General features: G+C 39.3%; 1 non-coding gene across 1 annotated transcript; it reads right to left on the bottom strand.

Annotated features, from left to right (window-relative positions):
* Nucleotides 1-2092: 2092 nt before the first annotated feature.
* On the bottom strand, nucleotides 2093-2199 carry LOC127802970 (small nucleolar RNA R71). Its single transcript, XR_008023415.1, has one exon. It is a non-coding gene; the product is annotated as a small nucleolar RNA R71 (small nucleolar RNA).
* Between the last annotated feature and the right edge of the window lie 20072 nt (nucleotides 2200-22271).

The following is a 22271-nucleotide window of genomic DNA, read 5'->3' as shown; positions in this document are numbered from 1 at the left end:
TTATAAACTTAGCATTTATACATTCAATGAGCATGATTTCTACTTGATTTGGTTCTATATATGATTATGTAGATGTGGAGCATGTGTTAAAGCGGACATGGAGCAAAAAGAGTGATTTTTGGTGCATGATGGGAGTGAAATGAAGCTTGGAGGCATGGTCGGGTTTCGAATAAAAAAAGAAGCAAAAAAGTATCGAAAACAAGAAGTTGAAGATGATAAAGTAAGAGGCCAAAGAAGAAGGCTAGCAGGCTTATAGCGGTATGCATACCGCTGTAGCACCGCTATAAAGCTTAGTTTCTGGAGCTCACGGTCTTACAGCGGTATGCATACCGCTGTAGGACCGCTTTATGAATTAGTTTCTGGAGCTCACGGGTCTACAGCAACAAGCATACCGCGGTAGGACCGCGGTAGGGTTCAAAGCTTCGTGACAAGGCCGTTTTAAGCCCGTTTTAATCCAAATAAAAGGGAAATAGACTCCTTCAAGGTGAAGGACTTTGATAACCTAAAGAGGGCTATATAAAGGCTTATTTTTTGGAGATTAAGGAGCTTTTGGAAGGAGGAGAAGACGGCAAGTTGAGGCAAAAAGAGAAGATTTTCTTGAAGAGCTTCGGTTTTGGTTTTATTTTTCTGTTCTTTATTCTTTGCAACATCATGAACTCCGTTTTTATTACTTTTTCATTGGTTGAAACTATGTTAGGCTAAGTACTTTGTGGTTAGGGTGATTGATGAAACCTAGTTCAATGATGGTTTAATTAAAAGTATTTGAGTTTTATTTTATTCTTGTCTTTTGAGTTGATCGTTTGTTATGCACTAATTCCGTTTTGATGCTTGGCCGCCATTAGAACGTGTTTGTGATTTATATTGTTTTCGAGAGATTCAATATAGATTAGCACTTGGTAATAAATGACATAAGGTTCAATAATAGGTAGAGATACTGTTATGCCTTGTGAAATCTTATTTTGATGATTATTGTGGATAAATGCATGTTCATATATTTGTAGATTAATTAGAGATAATTAATCTCATATGTGAGCATAGATTCGATTGACCATCGAGAGAGGCTTTTGATTAACTTAGGATCATCGATTTGCAGCTCAAAGCAATAATTATAAAACTCAATCACTGACAGATTAAACCAAATATAGAATTACGGTGGATTCATGAACCCTAGCGCATTAGATTTCTATATTTAAAACCTAAAGAGTTATTTTGTGTTTTCTTTTTGGTGAGTTAGTTTTAACTTATATAAAACTTCTATTGATTATTCTTTTAATTGTGTGTGACTTATTAAAGTTAATAGTGGTTAAAGTAGGGACAAAAAAAAAAAAAACAATCCTCGTGGGAACGATACTTGATTCATCATTATATTACTTGTTGCGATTCCATACACTTGCGGGAAAGAAAAAGACGAACAAGTTTTTGGCGCTGTTGCCGAGGAATGGTTATTTTGATTACTACTTTAATTAAGATTAACTTTAACACTTGTGTTGCTTTCCTTATTCTTGATGCTGAATTATTTCAATTTTTGCTGTGTTAGGATTGAAAATAGTGCATGCGGCGTTCAGAACGTCTTGATCTTGTCGAGTTTGATCCAGAGATTGAACAAACCTTTCATCAAAGGCGTTGTGAACAAAGAGCAAAAAGGGAACAACAGCAAGGCATTATGGCCGACAATGAAAATCAGCTTGTTCAAGTGGAGCGTACTGTTGAGATCAATGAGAGAGATATCTTGATGGGGGATTTCATGATGCCTCCAGTCGTTGAGAACCGGTCGAGCATAGTTTATCCTCCATATGGGCACGATAACTTCCAGTTGAGACTGGATGTGATAAATTTGTTCTCCAACAACATTCCATTCTATGGGAGAAGTGATGAAAATCCACACTACCATCTCTCTCGGTTTCTAGAGTATTGTGGCAACTTTAAGTATCAAGGGATCAACGAAGAAGCAATGAGGATGCGACTTTTTCCTCATACTTTGAAAGACAAAACTCGGGAGTGGTTGGATTCACTATCACCTGGTAGCATCACTACATGGGCTGATTTGGTTCACAAGTTCACACTTAAATATTTTCCACCAGCCAAGATCAGCAAATTAAAGCATGAAATTTCGACTTTCCAGCAAGCTGAAATTGAGAACTTTCATGAAGCATGGGAACGGTACAAAGAATTGCTAAGGAAGTGTCCAAATCATGGGTTTTCTTTACCAGCTCAAAATCACTATTTCTATGCCGGGTTAACTCCTTACAGCCGTTCGGCGGTTGATTCTACAGCAGGTGGTTCTATTAGAAATAAATCGGCTGGAGAGTTACATGATCTTTATGAAACAATGAGTGAGCAATTTGTAATGTGGCCGGATAGGAGTTCAAATAGGAGAGCAGCTGGAGTACACGAAGTGGATATGAATACATTGATGTTGGCCAAGATTGATGCTCTTTCAAAACAGATGGAAAACTTAAAATACTCTCCATCAGTTAACATGGTGCAAGGATCTCTTCCAGTTTGTGTAACTTGTGGGGTAAACCATTTGTCATCCGAATGCCCATTGACCGTTAGGGATCATTCGCTCACAGAGCAAGCTGCTTATGCGCAAAATTTCCCACGTCAACAAAATTTCCAGCGTCCACAAAATAATTCATATTCTCCAACATACAATCCCGGCTGGAGAAACCATCCTAATTTTTCATATGGCAACAATCAGGGAGTTCAAAATCCACCAAAACAAGGAAGACCACATGAGGAAAAAGGAGGATGGGAAGTAGCAATTTCAAAACTTCAAGAACGAAGTGAGCCGACCGATGCAGCCATCAAAAATATAGAGACTCAAATTGGGCAGTTAGCTAAAATTCTTACTGAGAGGCAACAGGGCACATGGCCAAGCAATACCGAAGTTAATCCTAAGGAGCAAGCAAATGCAATCACTACAAGGAGCGGGGTGCAATTGCCAGAAATTCATGTTAAAAGACCAAGTGTGGAAAAGAAAACTGATGTTGAAAGGGAGACAACAACTAAGAATAAGGAGCCTGAAGATATAGCTGAACAAGAGGAGGTGATTCTACCCACAGTCAAGCCTTATGTTCCACCTATTTCGTTTCCTCAAAGATTGCGCAAGCACAAGTTGATAAGCAATTTGAGAAATTTTTGGAGGTATTCAAGAAGCTACATATCAATATACCATTTGCGGAAGCTCTGTCTCAAATGCCCAGCTATGCAAAATTTATGAAGGAGATTCTATCGAACAAAAGAAAGCTTGAGGAGCATGAAACCGTGATGCTAACAGAGGAATGTAGTGCCATTTTACAAAATAAATTGCCACCAAAGTTGAAAGACCCAGGGAGTTTCACCATCCCGTGCACCATTGGCAGCTTATATTTTGAACGGTCCTTATGTGATTTGGGTGCTAGCATTAATTTGATGCCATTCTCTATCTTTCAAAAGCTTGGTTTAGGTGAAGCAAAACCTACAAGGGTGTCATTGCAGCTAGCGGATTGGTCCGTGAAACATCCACGTGGAATTGTCGAAGATATCTTGGTAAAAGTGGACAAGTTTATATTTCCAGCAGATTTCATTATTTTGGATATGGCTGAAGATAGGGATATTTCCCTTATTTTGGGGCGACCTTTTCTAGCTACTGGACGAGCTCTTATTGATGTGCAAAAAGGACAACTCATGTTAAGGCTGAATGATGAGCAAATCACTTTTAATGTGTTTGAAGCACTGAAATTTCCTACAGCTTCAGATTCTTGTTTTCAGATTGATATTTTGGACAAAGAGATAGAAAGTACATTTGCTTTGAATCAACCATCAGATCCTTGGGAAGCATGTGTGATGCACTCACAAGTTGAAGATACCGACTCGGCTATGATTGAAGAATGTGTCAAATATTTGCAAGGATCTGAACTTATTCAAAAGGGAAAGCAGTACAAGGCATTGGGCACAGGACCTCCACGACCTTTACCTTCCATTCAACAAGCTTCGAAATTAGAGCTAAAGCAGCTGCCATCCCATCTTCGGTATGCCTATTTGGGTGAATCCTCTACTCTTCCAGTTATCATTGCTAAGTCCATTAACCAAGAAGAAGAGGAAAAGTTACTCCGGGTGCTTCGGGAACATAAATCAGCTCTTGGATGGACTATAGCTGATATAAAAGGTATTAGCCCATCTCTTTGCATGCACAAGATATTAATGGAAGACACTTACAAGCCGGTAGTGCAACATCAACGACGGCTAAATCCTCATCTGCAAGAAGTGGTTAGAGCTGAAGTACTGAAGTTACTAGATGCTGGAATTATCTATTCTATCTCAGATAGTGCTTGGGTTAGTCCGGTTCAAGTGGTGCCTAAGAAGGGAGGTATTACAGTGGAAAAGAACGAAAATAATGAGCTCATTCCAGTTCGACCTATTACCGGATGGCGGGTTTGCATCGACTATCATAAGTTGAATGACGCAACGCGAAATGATCATTTTCCCCTACCATTCATTGATCAAATGTTGGAGTGCTTAGCAGGTCATTCCCACTATTGTTTCCTTGATGGCTATTCGGGATACAATCAAATTCCAATAGCTTCAGAAGACCAAGAGAAGACAACGTTCACTTGTCCATAAGGTACATTCGCCTACCGACGGATGCCGTTTGGTTTGTGCAATGCCCCTGCCACTTTTCAGCGGTGTATGATGTCAATCTTCTCCGATATGGTAGAAAGATTTATTGAAGTGTTCATGGATGATTTTTTGGTCTTTGGTTCTTCATATGACGAATGCTTAAAGAACTTGACACTTGTTTTGAAGCGTTGTGAAGAAACAAACTTGGTGCTCAATTGGGAGAAATGTCACTTCATGGTCCAAGAGGGAATTGTATTGGGACACCGAATTTCAGTTAGGGGTATTGAAGTTGACAAGGCAAAAATTCAAGTGATTGAGAAGCTTCCTCGGCCCACATCCGTCAAGGGTATCCGCAGTTTTTTGGGACATGCCGGTTTTTATAGAAGATTCATTAAGGATTTCTCCAAGATTACAAAGCCTTTATGCAACTTGTTGGAGAAGGACGTAAAATTTGAATTTTCTGAGGAGTGCCTAAAATCATTTACCACTCTAAAGGAAAAGTTAATTTCCGCACCTATTATTGTGGCACCAGATTGGAACATGCCATTCGAATTAATGTGTGATGCTAGTGACTATGCAGTTGGGGCCGTTTTGGGACAACGAAGGGACAAGGTCTTACATGTGATTTACTATGCAAGTCGGACTCTCAATTATGCCCAAATGAACTATGCCACAACAGAAAAAGAGCTCCTAGCGGTGGTCTTTGCTTTCAAAAAATTTTGATCATACCTCATTGGTTCAAAGGTGATTGTTTATACGGATCATGCCGCACTGAAATATCTACTTTCAAAAAAAGAGGCAAAACCAAGGCTAATCCGCTGGGTCCTACTTCTCCAAGAGTTCGATTTGGAAATTCGAGATAAGAAAGGATGTGAGAATGTGGTAGCCGACCACCTCTCAAGATTGGAGCAACAAAATCAATCTGAAACAGGGGATATTAATGAAAAATTTCCCGATGAGCAGCTTCTAAGAGTGGAATGAGCAAGCAGCGAAACAGAGGTACCATGGTATGCCGACTATGTCAATTACCTTGCAAGTAACATTGTACCTCCTGATTATGATTACCATCAAAGAAAAAAATTCTTTTCGAAGCTCAATTTCTACTTTTAGGAGGATCCCATCCTTTATTGGAGAGGAGCAGATCAAGTAATTCGGAGGTGTGTTCCAGAAGATGAGATGGAGATGATCTTAGAGCAATGCCATGCTTCCCCTATGGTGAACATTTCGGAGCAACAAAAACAGCAACTAAGGTACTCCAATCTGGGTTTTATTGGCCAACTCTATTTAAGGATGCTCATACCTTGGTAAAAAAATGTGATAAATGCCAAAGAATGGGGAACATCTCCAGGAAGCACGAGATGCCCTTACATGGCATTCTTGAGATTGAATTATTTGATGTTTGGGGCATTGACTTTATGGGGCTGTTTCCATCCTCGTTCTCCAATTTATACATCCTAGTGGCAGTGGATTATGTCTCCAAGTGGGTCGAAGCAGTAGCACTACCAACTAACGATGGCCGAGCAGTGGTAAGTTTTCTGAAAACGAACATCTTCACTCGTTTTGGAACTCCTAGGGCCATTATCAGTGATGGAGGGAAGCATTTTTGTAACCGGCATTTTGAAGCTCTTTTGGCGAAGTATGGGGTAAGGCATAAAGTTGCTACACCATACCACCCCCAAACAAGTGGCCAAGTGGAAATTTCGAATAGAGAGATAAAGAAGATCCTTGAGCTTACAGTGAGTACTTCTCGAAAAGATTGGTCTAAGAAGTTGGACGATGCATTATGGGCATACAGAACGGCCTTCAAAACTCCGATTGGTATGTCCCCATATCGCCTTGTTTTTGGCAAAGCATGTCACTTACCTGTTGAACTAGAGCACCGGGCGTATTGGGCAATGAAGAAGCTGAACTTTGATCTCAAGCAAGCTGGTGAGAAACGGTTGCTACAGCTAAATGAAATGGATGAGTTCCGGTTGGAGGCCTATGAGAATGCCAAATTTTATAAGGAGAAAACCAAGAAATGGCATGATCAGCATGTACACCGAAAACAGTTCCAGGTGGGGCAAAAAGTGTTGTTATTCAACTCACGTCTCAAGTTGTTTCCAGGCAAACTACGTTCGAGATGGTCAGGCCCGTTCACCGTGGTCCAAGTATACCCATATGGTGCAGTTGAAGTGACGCATAACACCAAGGGCACGTTCAAAGTGAATGGGCAGAGGCTCAAACCTTATCTTGGCGATGATTTTACAAAAGACAAGGTTTCCACCGTGCTGAGCAATCCGGAATGAGCAGCAGCACTGTCAAGCTAATGACTCTAAACAAGCGCTTTTTGGGAGACAACCCAATTCTCTATCCTTTCATTTTTTATTTTTCTTTCATTTAATTGTGTTAGTTCTTTTATTTTTGCTATTTTGCATGTGTTAGAGAGTGCTTTGGGTAGGAGAAGTTTATCCTTTAGAGCTTGGGTTTTATTTAAAAAAAAAAAAAAAAAAAATTTAAAAGGGGGAGCTCGCGCTATAGCCACGGCATGCATGCCGCGACCTTACCGCGCCACAGCAAAGTTGCTCTGGCTAGCGGGTCGGCCTATTAAGGCCGAACCCCCCTTGCTTTTTATTTCCCCCATTTTTGCTCTCACTCTCCCTTTTCTCATTCCAAGCGCCCTCCCCCCGCCTTCGCATCTTCTCCCAGCTAGCACCCAGCCCAATTTTCCACACTTTCCCTCAAGAGCCTCCCCTCCACTCCCTCCATCTTCATCATTTAAGGTATGTGTGAATTAATTTTCAATTTGTTTGCACGAATTGATACGTTTTTTTGAAAATGGGTGGTGAGTTGCTTGTGAATGGGAGTAATGAAGTTGTGGTTGGTGATGTTGGGGTTGAATTGTTGCTTGTTTATATGCTTTTATTTGGGAAAATTTCATGGATCCTAAGCCCTATTTTCTGTTTGTCCTCTCAGCATGCCTACCAAATGTTCGCTCAAATGCCCCAACCACACATCTCCACACATTTGCACACACATTGCATTAGGAATTGAGGGAATGAAATAACTTAAGTTTGGGGGGGGTCTTGTGGCATCTTTGGCTTCTCCAACACATTTAATTCTTATAAAATAAATAAATCAAAAAAAAAAAATCAATAAATCAACAAATAAATGAAAAACAAAAAAACGAACAAGCCAAGAATTATTTGATTCTTTCTCTTATTCATTCTCATGATTGATTTGTGCTTTCAGGACCGAGTCCAAGCAAAGATGGCACCCAAAACCCGCTACACTCCAGCCGCAAATAAGGGTAAAGCCGTTGCAACCAGTTCAAACACTTCCAAGCGGCAGCGAGTTGATCCACCACCCTATCCAATCTACCTCACTGCCAAAGCAGAAGAATGAGCTCGAGTGATAGAGTCATGGCCTCTCCACCGAGAGCGGGAAGTTGACTTGGCTAGCATTGAGGTTACTGGGGTTTCTGAGATTATTTATGCCAAGCAGTGGCTCAAGTTTTGTGCAAAGCCTCCCAAGATATATCCCTCCGTGGTTCGAGAATTCATCGCCAACTTCAACGACAACATCCTTGGAGGTGATGATGACGATGAGGAAGTTCATGCCTTCCATACCTATGTGCGCGGAGTATGGGTACCATTCAGTCCCGACATTATTCAAAACTTCTATCAAGTGCCATCAGGGGCAGATCTCGCGGACATAGAAGATTGGAATCAAGTGGCTCACCTTTGCTTTAATGAAGACATCCCACCAGTGTGGCCAAGCCACAATGTGGTGCTCCATAATGAGCTTAACCTCAAGGCGAAGATGTTCCATTACATCTTATCTTCTAACATCGCTCCATCTTCACACATGACAGAGATATACCCTCCACGGATGCAGCTTCTTTATGCTTTGACTACTAGATATGAAGTGAATTTTGGTGAGCGTATTTTCCAACAAATCGTCACCCTCGCCTTGACCAAAGGTAATAAAAAAAGGATTTACTTCCCAGCTCTCATCTCAGCATTATGCAAGCACGCCAAAGTCCCTACATCCGCATCTGAGCTTGACAAGATGAAGCCCGCACCGATCAATTTATATACTATTCGGCAGTCACATACTCAGATTGCCCAACACCGACATGCAGCTCGCATGAGAGTCACAGCAGCAGAGGCCGAGGAGGAAGATGAAGCCGAGGAGTACATGGAACCCGAAGCACCACCAGCAGTGAGACCACCACCCCGACGCCGACCTGGAGGGGTCAACTTTGGCCCCACATTGGAGGCAATGCAAGCATATATCCAAGAAAATCGAGTGGAACAGGATCGACAATTTCACCTGCTGCAAGCAGGCTTGGATGTTTTCAGAGTCGACCTTCATACCCAGCACGAGGAGATGAGATCCATGTTTGCCCAGATACTCCAGTCACAGCCGCCTCCACCTCCCGAAGACCATTGATTCACTTCGGCCATCCATGCACCGACTCTTCTGCCCAGGTACCTTCCTTCCTTTTTAATGCCTTTTGAGCCCTTGGGACAATGGCTCATTTTAAGTTTGGGGGGGGGGGGGTTTGATGATCCAATCATGCATTATGTGTTAATCTACTTGGTCGTCTATAAAAAAAAAAAAAAAATTATTTTGTTGGGTAGACAGGCCATCAATGATGAATCTTATTTGGTACCATTTTGATGAAACAAGTAAAGATAGTGATGCTACTCATTTCGATTTTATGATTCACTATCCATGTTAGACGACTATTTGAGCACAAGTGTCAGGAGGTTAAATGCATAGGTCTCCATATAGACTTTCACCCTTAAACCCTCTTTATGAGCAATTCAATCAAAAAAAAAAAAATTATGAAAAGAAAAGTTTTGGGAAGATTGAGCCATGATGGTAAATGTTGAGGAATGTGTCGACTCCGTGCATGTTAAAATTTGTGTGAAATGTGTTAGGCATACTAAGGGAAGCTAGACAATGACCATAGGCTAGTGATCTAATCCCTATCACTATGTCATGCACCAAATTACATTTGAGTCTGCATATATCTTATACCTTGCTTCGTAGCCTGAATGACTTGAGTGATTATGCCCGTAGGGGTATCTTAAAACCTGGTGCCCCGTGGTAATCTGGCTTGGGAGTCATCGGCTGAAAGCTCGTTACAAGAGTCATTCAGAAAGCTTAATGGAGTAAAGGCTTGCACATAAGATATTTAAAAAAAACGAGATGGAGCATAAAATGCACTCGTTCAACCAAAAAAAAAAAAAAAAAAATCTCAAAAATGGTGCCGATGTTTGTAACTCTTAGGGATTGAGAAAACTGGTGGGTTTGATCGTCTAGTGGATGTTAGCATGTCGAAGCATTCAAAATAAAAGAGAGTCTTCACAAACCAAGACAACACCATTTTTAGCTGAGTCCAACCAAACTTGAACAAGAAAGAAAAGAGTGATTTAGAGCACCTAGGGACTTAATGAAAAGACCAAGTTTGGGGGTGGAGTGCATATTACGAGCGAGAAAGTATACAGGACCATCAAGGGGTCGGGATACCAACAACCTTATGCATGATATTGTACCTGACAGGATTCGCACACACACACGTCAAAACATGGAATAAGTCTGAAAACAGTTGTGTAGCATTACTAGAGAACTTTGTGTGAATTATGAATGGTACCAAAATCTGAGGTTACCTGGAAGGCTATCCAACTTGTGATTGAGTTTGAAATATTCAACTTGCTTGGGACGATTAAGAGTCTAAGTTTGGGGATATTTGATAAGTGTCTTTTATACACTTATTTTGGTCTATAAACTTAGCATTTATACATTCAATGAGCATGATTTCTACTTGATTTGGTTCTATATATGATTATGTAGATGTGGAGCATGTGTTAAAGCGGACATGGAGCAAAAAGAGTGATTTTTGGTGCATGATGGGAGTTAAATGAAGCTTGGAGGCATGGTCGGGTTTCGAATAAAAAAAGAAGCAAAAGAGTATCGAAAACAAGAAGTTGAAGATGATAAAGCAAGAGGCCAAAGAGGAAGGCTAGCAGGCTTATAGCGGTATGCATACCGCTGTAGCACCGCTATAAAGCTTAGTTTCTGGAGCTCACGGTCTTACAGCGGTATACATACCGCTGTAGCACCGCTATAAAGCTTAGTTTCTAGAGCTCACAGTCTTACAGCGGTATGCATACCGCTATAGGACCACTTTAGGAATTACTTTCTGGAGCTCACGGGTCTGCAGCAACAAGCATATCGCGGTAGGACCGCGGTAGGGTTCAAAGCTTCGTGACAAGGTCGTTTTAAGCCCGTTTTAATCCAAATAAAAGGGAAATAGACTCCTTCAAGGTGAAGGACTTTGATAACCTAAAGAGGGCTATATAAAGGCTTATTTTTGGGAGATTAAGGAGCTTTTGGAAGGAGGAGAAGATGGCAAGTTGAGGCAAAAAGAGAAGATTTTCTTGAAGAGCTTCGGTTTTGGTTTTATTTTTCTGTTCTTTATTCTTTGCAACATCATGAACTCCGTTTTTATTACTTTTTCGTTGGTTGAAACTAGTTTAAATTATTTAAATTATGAATTTGAGTTTTCCCACGTTACTTGGTGAAGAGAGATTATGTGAATATAAATAGTTTAAATTATTTAAATTATGAATTTGAGTTTGGGTCTTAAGAGCATTTAAATTTTGTGAGTGTAACCCATGCTCACTGGCGCGCTGTCATCGTCGTTCATCCGATTGTTTGGTTCGGATCGGATCAAAAAGAATAAAATAATATATGTTTTATTAAAAATTTATTTAAATTATTTTTATTTTTCTTAAAAATCCGAACAGCTTTCTAAATTTCTCTCCACACATCCAATGTGTTTTCGCAATTTCCTCCACACGTGTTTCTCTCTAACAACTTTATGAATTTCAGTGGTTATTTTCCAAAATTTTTGCCACGGCTGTCGCGGATTTTCTACTTCTTTGTCGTGTCGTCTTGACTGTGTATAAATCCAAACGTCCAAATCCAGTTTGCGAGAGAGACGGAAAGAACTGAGCCCAACTCTTGTGTTCTTCCTTCTGTTGTTTCACTATTCACCAGAGAGCAGAAAAGCTCGTTTCCACTGTTCATCAGAGAGCAAAATACCACTTCAAGTTCTGCCAGCTTCGACTAATCTTGGCTGTTGTTCATCGGAGAGATCGTTTAATCCTGCTAAATTTATCGTAGTAGTCTGTTAGCCGTCGGTATAGGGCGAATTTGTTTTCAGGACAACACATTTGCACGACTCGATCTGTATCATTTTCTGTTCGTTACAGGCGTGTTGTCTTCAACGGCCATTGCTTACTGTTTTATTGTATCGATTTTATAAATACTGCTGTAATATCCCCAACAATCTAAAGACAGAGTTTTTAGACTAGAATGGCTACCGACACTACTTCTGATGTTGCTCCCTCAGCCTCTTTTATTGTCCCAGTCACTACTCCGACAATAACTCCAGGCACCGTGCCTGCTGCCACCACTGCCATTGTTGTTGGGCTAACTATTGCCAAGGTAACTCTCCATGTTGAAAAGCCACAATAGTTTAATGGCAAAGATTTCAAAAGATGGCAATAGAAAATGGTGTTTTACCTCATCACGCTGAACTTGGCTCATATCCTTAAGGAGGATTGACCGGTTACTCCCAAAAAAAACAACACTATCGAAACTGAAGCTGCCAAAGAACCTTGGCTGTATTCTGACTTCTTGTGTCGAAATTATATTTTGAGTGGGCGAACGGATTTACTCTACAATATCTATTGCAATGGCTATCAGACATCTAGGCAATTGTGTGAAACTTTAGACAAAAATATAAGTTGGAAGATGCTAGTATTAAAAAAAATTTTGTAGGAAAGTTTTTAAACTTCAAAATGATTGATACCAAATTGGTAGTCAACCAGAAGAAAGTATGGTCCAGTGAGATAATAATACCCACTTTCTCAGAGCAGTCATTATCGTCCAGTGACATAATGGTTTAGATTATACTGCAATGAAAAGATGATGATATTATTTCTTGATTTTTTTGTTACAGTAATCTAGGAAAATAAGCTCAAAACAAAAAGCCCAAACCAATAAGACTGGAGCTTTATCTACTGGAAGTTCTTGTCTCATGGGCCCATCACAGTTGTCCATGAAAGTGGAGCAATTAATTAAACCCATAAAAAATATTTAACAAAGAAGAAAAAGCTGCAATTGTGATTCGTGAAAAAATTCTTAACTGGGTTGGGCCAACTAGAAGCTGCAAATCTTAAAGAGTCCAAATTCAACTAGAAGCCACTACAGGAAAAAGGGGTATTGCAGGCAAAGTTTTCCCGATGGTTTAAAGAATTGTCGGGAATACACCAAAATTCCCGGCGGTTTAATAAACCACTGGGGATTTAACACAATCCCCGGCGGTTGTCACAACCACCGGGTATTCCATACGCATCCCTCGCGGTTTTATGAACCGCTATTGATGTTGGCCCATCCCCGGCAGCTTAAAAACCGCCGGGGATATTATTTAATAGCCACAGCCAAAATTACCCCCTTCTTCTCGCGCCCCCGCCCAAATCTGCCTCTCATCCCCTAGCCTTCTCTTCCAAACCCCCCTCCCCCCCGCAAACCCTAGAACCCTCTCTTGCTCGCTCACTCGACCTCGCTCTCGCCGCTGCCTCCCTCGCCCTCGGTGCTCGCCTTCGCCCTCGCTGCTCGCCTTCGCCCTCGCTGCTCGCCTTCGCCCTCTTCATCTTTGTCTTTCTCGGCCTTGCTCTCACTCGCCCTCAATTGCTCTCGCTCGGGCCTTGCTGTGTCGCTCTCGCCGCTGCCTCCCTCGCCGTCGCCCTCGCTACTCGCTCTCGCCCTCTTCATCTCGGTCTCGCTCGCCCTCAATCGCTCTCGCCTTCGCCCTCAAAAAAGGTTAGCCTCAAGCTTCTACTTTGATTTGGATTGACGAACAGAGCCCCTGAATCTGTTCGTAAATCCAAATCCATATAAATTTGGTTATAGATCCTGTATAATGTATTTGGTATTTGTGATGGATTAATGCTCTTCCATTTTAATCTTTGTTTTCTGAGATCTGATTTCCGTTTGATATTGGAATTGTGCCAATTTGAGCAGATATGGTAGTTATAGTGATTTCAATGGGATTGATTATGTTATCGTGATGTTCATGATGCTTCCAGTAAATTAATATTTGAAATTTTCAATACATGATATGATAAAGGATAGGATTTATATATCAATTTAAAGTGAATTAACCAAATGCGTGCGCAAATTTGCCTATTGCTCAGTGTGCCTCTTGTACACGTTCTACTTTAGGTTCAAATAACTATCAGAAGCTGTGTTGTTTTGCGTCCCAAGATGGCAAGGAATGTGAGATAATAGACACATACATTATTTAGACAACTGAACGGAATTCAGTTGTCTAAATAACCTCTGATGAGTTGGTAAACAAAAACTACTTATGGTTGGCACATCAATGATAGGAACCTCTTTTATTTGTTTAAGTATTTCTTCAACAATCGTTCTCCAGTAAAGACCTTGTAAGTTGTCCCAATTTGTTGTTTGAGTGATATATCTAGTGGAAAGAACATAAATATTTGGCATTTTCTTGCTCATTAAAACTCTTCTATTGATGGCATAAAGCTTAAACTGACTTCCAATTTCTCTTGTAACAATTCCCTGTCATGGCACAATTATCTGGTATTGTAATTGAAACTGTTCTGTATTATGGGGGACTTTATGCAATATTAGTGAATGTCATCTTCAAGATAACGGTTTAAACAAATGTTAGTCAATTTTTCATGGGGAGTGATTCCCTTGCTTGGCTATTGTCTGCTGAATTTCCCTTTCTATGGCTGTATTCCATAATGTATCTGTGAAACCAGGTATTTATAAATTGTTGTCATGAATCCACAACTGGAAGTACATGCACTTGAGAATGGGGAATCCAACTGTCTTAGTGGAGTTCATAATGGCATTGTTACTGAAGAAACATAAGATAAGTTCAAAGGCATGCCCCTAAGAAAGCAAGGATGTTATGCCGATCTTCCTGCTACTAAAATTTTGGAATTGATGAAACTAAAAAATTTGGAGGTAATTTTTGCAATTTTGCCATATTAAATAGGTGCATCTTAATATATGTTTGCTTGGCCATATCTAGATGCGGACATTGCTCATGCTAAAAGACTTCATAGCAGAAATTGCTCTAACATTTGCTTGGCCATATCTAAATGCAGAACTCGTTAACTCAGTCACTTTTTAGTGCTACAAATAAGGTGCTAGATGACAACATTGAGAGAAAGAATGGAGACATACGTCCTGTATGATAACTGTAAATTATAAATTGTAGCATGGTTGAAATTTGCATCTATTAGGTGTCACTCTATACTTCATATCTTGGCTTTGCCTTTAACTTTTGTAGGAACTCTTCTATTTGGTTTAGGTGCATTGCTGTGAATTCCTATCTTAAACTCTGATTTCTATATTCTACCAAGTTATTTTATTGGCTTTTGCAATTCTATCTGATAACTCTCTTAACAATGATTCCTTGTTTATCAGTTCCAGAAGAGGCTGTTAGGATTCCTCCCAGCATCTCAGCCAAATTAAAAGCTCACCAGGTTGTTCTGATATACCTGCACATTTATTAGCTGTTTTATGTTTTCTGGGTTTTGTTTCTGAATTTGGCTTTATTATTATTTATATTTTTTATTATGATTCTTTTTGTTTAAAAAGTCCATATATATCAGCATATCATATTATGGTGATGCTAGGACAATAATGCTCTCGTTTCCCCTACTTTCTCATTGTTTTTTTTAAACTTATTTATAGAATCTATTCACAGATCTAGCAGGGTTACGCCAAGCTACCACCCTGCTAGATCTGTGTATTCTGGTCAAATTTGAACACATCATTCTGTTCATGTTTATTTTCAATGTATTTATATAAAGCTGGCCCTCTTGTTTCACTGCCTGCTATCAGAAGCCATCTAGGTTGCTGCCAGAAGGAATATATTTAAAAAAAAAGGGTTGATTTTTGCCGGCGGTTGTGAAAACCGCCGGCAATTTTATTACTTTATTTGACTTTGCCGGCAGTTTTCTAACCGCCGCCAATACCTTTCCCGGCGGTTCTTAAACCGCCGGAAAAGTAAAAATTTTGCAAAAGACTATTTATCGACGGTTTAGAAAAACCGCCGGTAAAAGTAAAAATTTTGCCGGCGGTTTTTTAAAACCGCCGGTAAAAGTAAAAATTTTGCCGGCGGTTTTTTAAAACCGCCGGTAAATAGTCTTTTCCGGCGGTTTTTAACCGTCGGAAATCTTTTCCGACGGAGGTATTTCCGGCGGTTATAATTACCGGCGGTTTTTTTACTTTTTCCGGCGGTTTTTTCACCGTCGGAAAAAATCAAAACTCTTGTAGTGAGCTGCACGTCTATGTTTAGAACCATTAAAATAAGTATCAATAGACTTGGCATCTTGCGCGATGGAACACAGATGATGTTGAAGCATAAATATCTTGACATTGTCTGGCTGACTAGCTGAAGTCATGTAAAATACAGTTGAGGCTGTGGTTGGTGAAAGAGACTTGAGTAACCACGCCACAATGGGATTACTACATCGAGTCCAGGCTGGAAAATGAGGATCATCCGATGCTGGAGTAGGAATAGAACCATCCAAAAATGCACATTCGTTTCTAGTCGACAGTGCAAGCATGAATGTTCTACTCTATGATGCGTAGTTGTGTGCTGTTAGTTCTGGCGAAACCGGAACGATTCCATGATTATCTGAATGATGCAGATAATATGGAGAGTGTGGGTTGTTAAAGCAAAGACAAAGACGATTGTCTAACCACCATGAAGAACAATCATAAAGAACTTTGAACAGAAATGACGAATAAAGAAAAAGATGAAGAAATTTCAATTGAAGATGAACGAAGTTTTGAATTTAAGAACTAAAAGAGTGATTGTTTCAGGAATTGAAGGAATCGAGAAGAAAATTTGAAAAACACCAAATCCCCAACCTGTTTTGATACCATAACGAAAGTAGAAGGGGATTTGGAAAGCAAAAATCTTTCTGTTGTATTAATGAGTTAATATACATCAAAGAAACAGTAAAGTATTTCTACATGTATATAATGACAGTTGGACTAAGGCTAAGTAAACTGACTTAACAAAACAAAACAAAGTTATAAATAACTTAAAACAAACACCTCAGTTCTAATTAAGAGAACTAGCATTATTATAACTAGTGGTTGATCTTGTTCCATGTGTAAAACGAAGCTTATTTCCTTGATACTGCACGTGGGATCATGATCATTGATCAGGCAGCAACAGTGTGTTATGCAAATTTTCAGCAAGTTGGATTTCTTAATCTCCAAACATGTTGGAATCATGTGGGTTTGGCAGTGCCAAAATGTATTTGTCAACGTAAACATCAAAATAAATTGGGAAGACTTGCACTAGTCTTTTCTGAAAAGTGACTAAGGAGACTATGACCCATGCAGTCCCCAAATGTATGTGTCAAGATAAACATCAAAACAAACTGAGAAGACCCATACTAATCTTCTGTGAAAAGTGCCCAAAGAGATGATGATCCATGCAATACCCAAATGTATTTCAAGATAAATATCAAAACAAACTGGGAAGACCCATACTAGTCTTCTGTAAGAAGTGCCCATGAGAGATGATGACCCATTTAGTACCAAAATGTATTTGTCAAGATAAACATCAAAACAAATTGAGAAGATTCGTACTAATCTTATGTGAAAAGCGTCCAAGGAGATGATGATCCATGCAATACCCAAATATATTTGTTAAGATAAACATCAAAACAAATTGGAAAGACTCACACTAGTCTTATGTGAAAAGTGCTCAAGGAGATGATGAGCCATGCAATGCCCAAATATATTTGTTAAGATAAATATAAAAACAAATTGAGAAGACTTGCACTAGTTTTATGTGAAAAGTGCCCATGGAGATAATGAGCCATAACTACAAACCATAAACTAGACGATAATTAAGATACAAGATATGAAGATATGCCTTTGTCTTTGGTAAGGAGATAATTAATGACCTATAACTACAAACCTTAATTAGGTAGAGATTACTTTTGACATATAAGTTGTTGCATGTTCATACGCTTTTTCAATGAAATTAAAACATGAAATTAAATGTCTGAGTTCCAACATGTGATCACTGAAATTTCTAATTAAAAATTTTGTTGGGTCTAAGATGGACTATAATTTCTTCATTTTTGGGGGCGCATCTCATCATCTCACATCAATATAGTTTTGAGAGTTTTTAGGTATATTTTTTTGATATCAAGTGTATAAATTAAATATACTATTGAGGAAGCGTAAGCTAAAAGAGCATTGGAATTGTTTTGCATTAGATTTACAATATATGACATCTCCAATTGAGTCATTATGCAAAACTCAGAATTGCATAAAACAAATAGAAACTTTTATCATACGTGTTTTTAATTCTTTGACTAAACTTTTCAAAACCTAAATTAAGCATTATACAAATGAGAACAAAGCAAACAAACGAGGAATACAATCAGACTTTAGGAGACATTGAGCATGAATATGATATTGTTAGGGAGCGAGCACAACCAAACCCAACTGCTCACTACAAAAAAAATAGTATTTAGTGGCGATTTTCAGTAACTACTGCAAATTATATTAATTTTTTGTAGCGGTTTTTGAACCACCATTAAAATTAAAAAAAAAAATTAATTTTAGCGGCCGTTCTTAGAATCGTCGCAAAAATTAAAAAAAATTAAAATTTTAATTTCTCCCAAGCGTGGGTGGCCAAGCCGGCCGCTTGCGCCCGCGCCCACTCCCAGACTCATGTGCAGTCAAGTGAAGCTTATGCTCAATCGATTATCTCTTAAAATTCACTCGAGTATATACTAATCAAATCGACTATCCTTATTTTTCACTCGAGTATTTGCATGAAGAAATTAAAAAAACATAGTCGTTACTAGCAGTTACACAGAGCAATTAATGAGGATATATAGTTTTGACTGTTTGAGCTATCTTTCATACATTTAATGTTATCTGATTGCTTCTCACAAAAATAAAATGAAAAATATGTTTACATATGTTGTGCAAAATGCTTAACCTTTTCATATACATATTTGTAAACTAATTTGACTGTTATTAGTCAAATTAGAGAGATGTTGAGTTACAGGTTATTGAATCTCAAATTTTAAAGACTCAAAGTCTCTATAAGAAGGCCAAGGCATGCACAAGATCAGGTGTTGTTTTGGATGCCAAGCTATTCGGAAGCCAAATTGTGCTAACAATATATATGGTCGCTTAAGTGATTGATCCTAGCTCCTATATTCTAGAGATACTCAAACTACTACTTGGTTATGCTTCATGAAGATCTTTTAAAACCAGAAATCTTCTAGAGAGTGGAGTGTCTTCATTCTTATTATTTACTTTCTTCTTGTATACTCCCTCATGAACTTTATTTCTTATCATTTGAGGGATATCCTTTGCTATGAGTTTTCTTTCATTTTTCGCATTCAAGAAAGTGATTGTAAGGGTCATGCCTTATCTTGTGAAAAGGTATCTAAGGTTATTACTTTGTCCATAAAAGTAAAGGTTATTTCTTAACCTATAAAAGTAGACATTTCAACTCAAACTTCAAAAGTTAAGATTCCAACTTTGCCTTTAAAAGTTGAGGTTTTAATTTAGCCCGTAAGAACTGAGGTTCTAACTGTTAATTTAAAAGCTGTGTAAGGGTTACAGCTGATCCCTTGAACTTGAAAGGCTATTCATTTAGTGGATTGTTTAAATCCTTGATAAGAAGTCAAGGTAATGGATGTAGCACTTTGGGCAAACCACTATAAATATTGTGGTTGATGTTTGCTTCTTATTTCTATAAGCTTTTGACTTTTACATGTGCATTTTCATTTCATAACTCAAGCATTGTTTTTCTATCACAAAATATAATGTTTTTCTCTTCAAATATTAGTCTTGAAATCACAAATATTCATCATTACTAATCTCTTTTCTGAGCAACAATTTTCAAAAGGAATGAAAACATTTATAAAAAGATTTTATACATGATTTTCAAAATAAGAATTTTTTTTTGAAAACACCCAATTCAGACCCCCTCTTGGGTGCACACTTCTACAAGAGCTTTCATGGGCCTCTGAGATCATTGGCATCCGAAGGAGTCGTCCCTCAAGAAGAAGAAGGGGAACAAGAGAAGGGAGACCTCGAGGGTGCTTATCTTCCATTTTTTTTTTCTCTTTTTAGGTATTTGTTTTTATTTTTCTATTTACACCTTTATCTTTCCTCATATACGAGTGCTAATGGTGCTTTGTTTTTGCATTTGTAGTAATATAACATTTCTAAGCCATGGTACGAGCAAGAATGGTCAAGAAGGAACGATTGGCTCGTGGGGCCCAACAATGACAACAACAACAATAGCAGTAGCAAGCCTCACAGTAAGAAGCTGCTCAGGGCTAAGGGGAAATTGAAGTGCCCTTAGTAAGACGAAGCAAAAAGGTGTGGGCCAATGCACAAGATGAAGCTGACCCATCAAGTTAGCCATCGTCGGTCATCCTTCTTCCCTTATTGAAATCCCCCCAACCATCAGGTCAATCATATGGGTTGGCAAGGGATGTACCTCCCTCGTCTCCTTCCGATGCTTTCATTCAAGAGGCATTTCAAGCTATCGTGAAGGAGGAAATGACATTAAGGATTGATGCGACAGCTTTGGAGAGGTATAATCATCAGCACCAAGCCACTTGCTAATTACCCCTCATTCTAGAATGCCATGAGAGAAAGATGCGGGAATTAGAGTAGCCTCCCATGCGTCTAGTTTTCCTTGACATGCCTTTAATTCTTAAAGGTGAAATAATGTTACAAAGGGGCCATTGACTACGCAGTTAAAATTTCAGAGTATACCCTAGGTTTCTCAACACCGACACAATCATAGAACCCAAGGTCAGGACAAGACTTATGTATTCCACGGTCTTGCCTCGAGATTGTTAGTGATGCACACTAATACTAAATTTAGATGACGTCTAACATGTGTGTAAATACATTTGATGTATCTTTATATATATTAATAAAGACAAGGTTTTCATCATTCATTACTCTCCAATTTGTTTTGTGAATGAGTTCTTGAATCTCTTGTGCATGATTCTTATTCTTAAGGTGTTAAGAATATGTTACAAGATTTTCTGGTAACATGATTTCTTAAATGTTATTGGTCGTTAGATTATTCAGATGGGGACTTTGATTAATCGATTATAATCTAACATGTAGTTTACTACCTCGATTAGTATGAGATACTAATAGTTAAGGGTGATGAGTTACAAACTCCATATCATGTGATGTTAATAGTAAACTTGTGGGTTGTTGTTAGAAAACAACTGTAACATCCCTGACCTTGGGAGAATAATAGCAATTAATTTTTGCATCTAAGATAATTATGTTTGGCCTTTGTGGAATTTCATGGGTTTAAAATAATTTATGGGTTCATGATGATTTGTTGGAAATTTGTGGTCTTGAAGAAATTAATGGAAAATATTTAATTATATGGAATTTCCAAGTTTATGATAAATTATTTATGATTTATTGAGTATTTATGACCCTGAAGGATTTAACAAGAAATATTAACTTTAATTGGATTTATGAATAAAGGAGGTATCCGCAAATGTTCAAAAGATTTGGGGCAAAAGTGAAATAATGCAAAGTGGAAGGCAGATCCCCTTAAATTAAAGTGTGCACCATTTTAATTGAAAGAGGTGGCTAAAGCAAGTGGTCGTTTGTGCGCGTGTGCAGGCATGGGATCAAACCGCAGCAAGGGCAAGGAGAAAAGATGGATTTTTCTTCCAATAGGCCTAGACACCAAAACGACGCTATTTCAGGGCACCATATGACGCCCATGCGCGTGACCACGAGCGAGCCATTCTTCGGTCGCGCAACTCGGGCTGTGCATTTTTTCAGTTCAACCGAACCGACCGAATCGGTCGGTTCGATTTGGTTAATTAAGTAGTTAAAAATCAATTTGGTTATATTTATAAAAAATTTCAGATATTTCAGTTAATCGAAATAACCGAATTCGTCCTCCACCGCCCACTATTTTTCCCTTACTACCCATGGTTTTACTTTTACTGCCCATGGTTCCTCCCCTCCACACACACACAAACTTCTTCTTTCTCTCCCTCACACTGCCCACAGTTTACTCTCCCCCTCCCCACCCACGTGACCCTGACACTCTCTAGCTCCCCCTACCCCCAACCCCCCAAACTTCTCTCTCCCTCACCTCAAACCTCTTAGCCTCACTATGTCGGACGTTCCCCCCCTCTCTCTCGCGCACGCGCATGTGCCAGTCGGTCCATCGTCCCTCCCTCCAACCTCACCAGTGGTTCATCGCTTCCCTCTAGCCCGTCAACCTCTCAGTTCTCATTCTCAAGACCCCTCTCTCTTTCTTTCTTGATCTCGATCTCACTGCCTCACCTTCGTCGCCCCCTTCCTTCCACCTCATGAACATTGGCTCACTCCTGCCGCCTCATGACCATTGATCCCCTCTCGCCACCTCACAACAGTCTCTAGATCTCTATCTCTCTATCTCATGGCCACATGACAGTCAAAGATGAAGGGCCATTTGGGCCTCTGGCTAAGCGAAGAGCCGAATTGAATAAAGGTTGGCCATTCATCTTTGTCTTCGACGTTTCATT

Source organism: Diospyros lotus, chromosome 5 (genome assembly GCF_014633365.1).
Source record: "Diospyros lotus cultivar Yz01 chromosome 5, ASM1463336v1, whole genome shotgun sequence".
Classification (NCBI taxonomy): domain Eukaryota; kingdom Viridiplantae; phylum Streptophyta; class Magnoliopsida; order Ericales; family Ebenaceae; genus Diospyros; species Diospyros lotus.
This window is presented reverse-complemented; position numbering and strand designations above follow the sequence as displayed.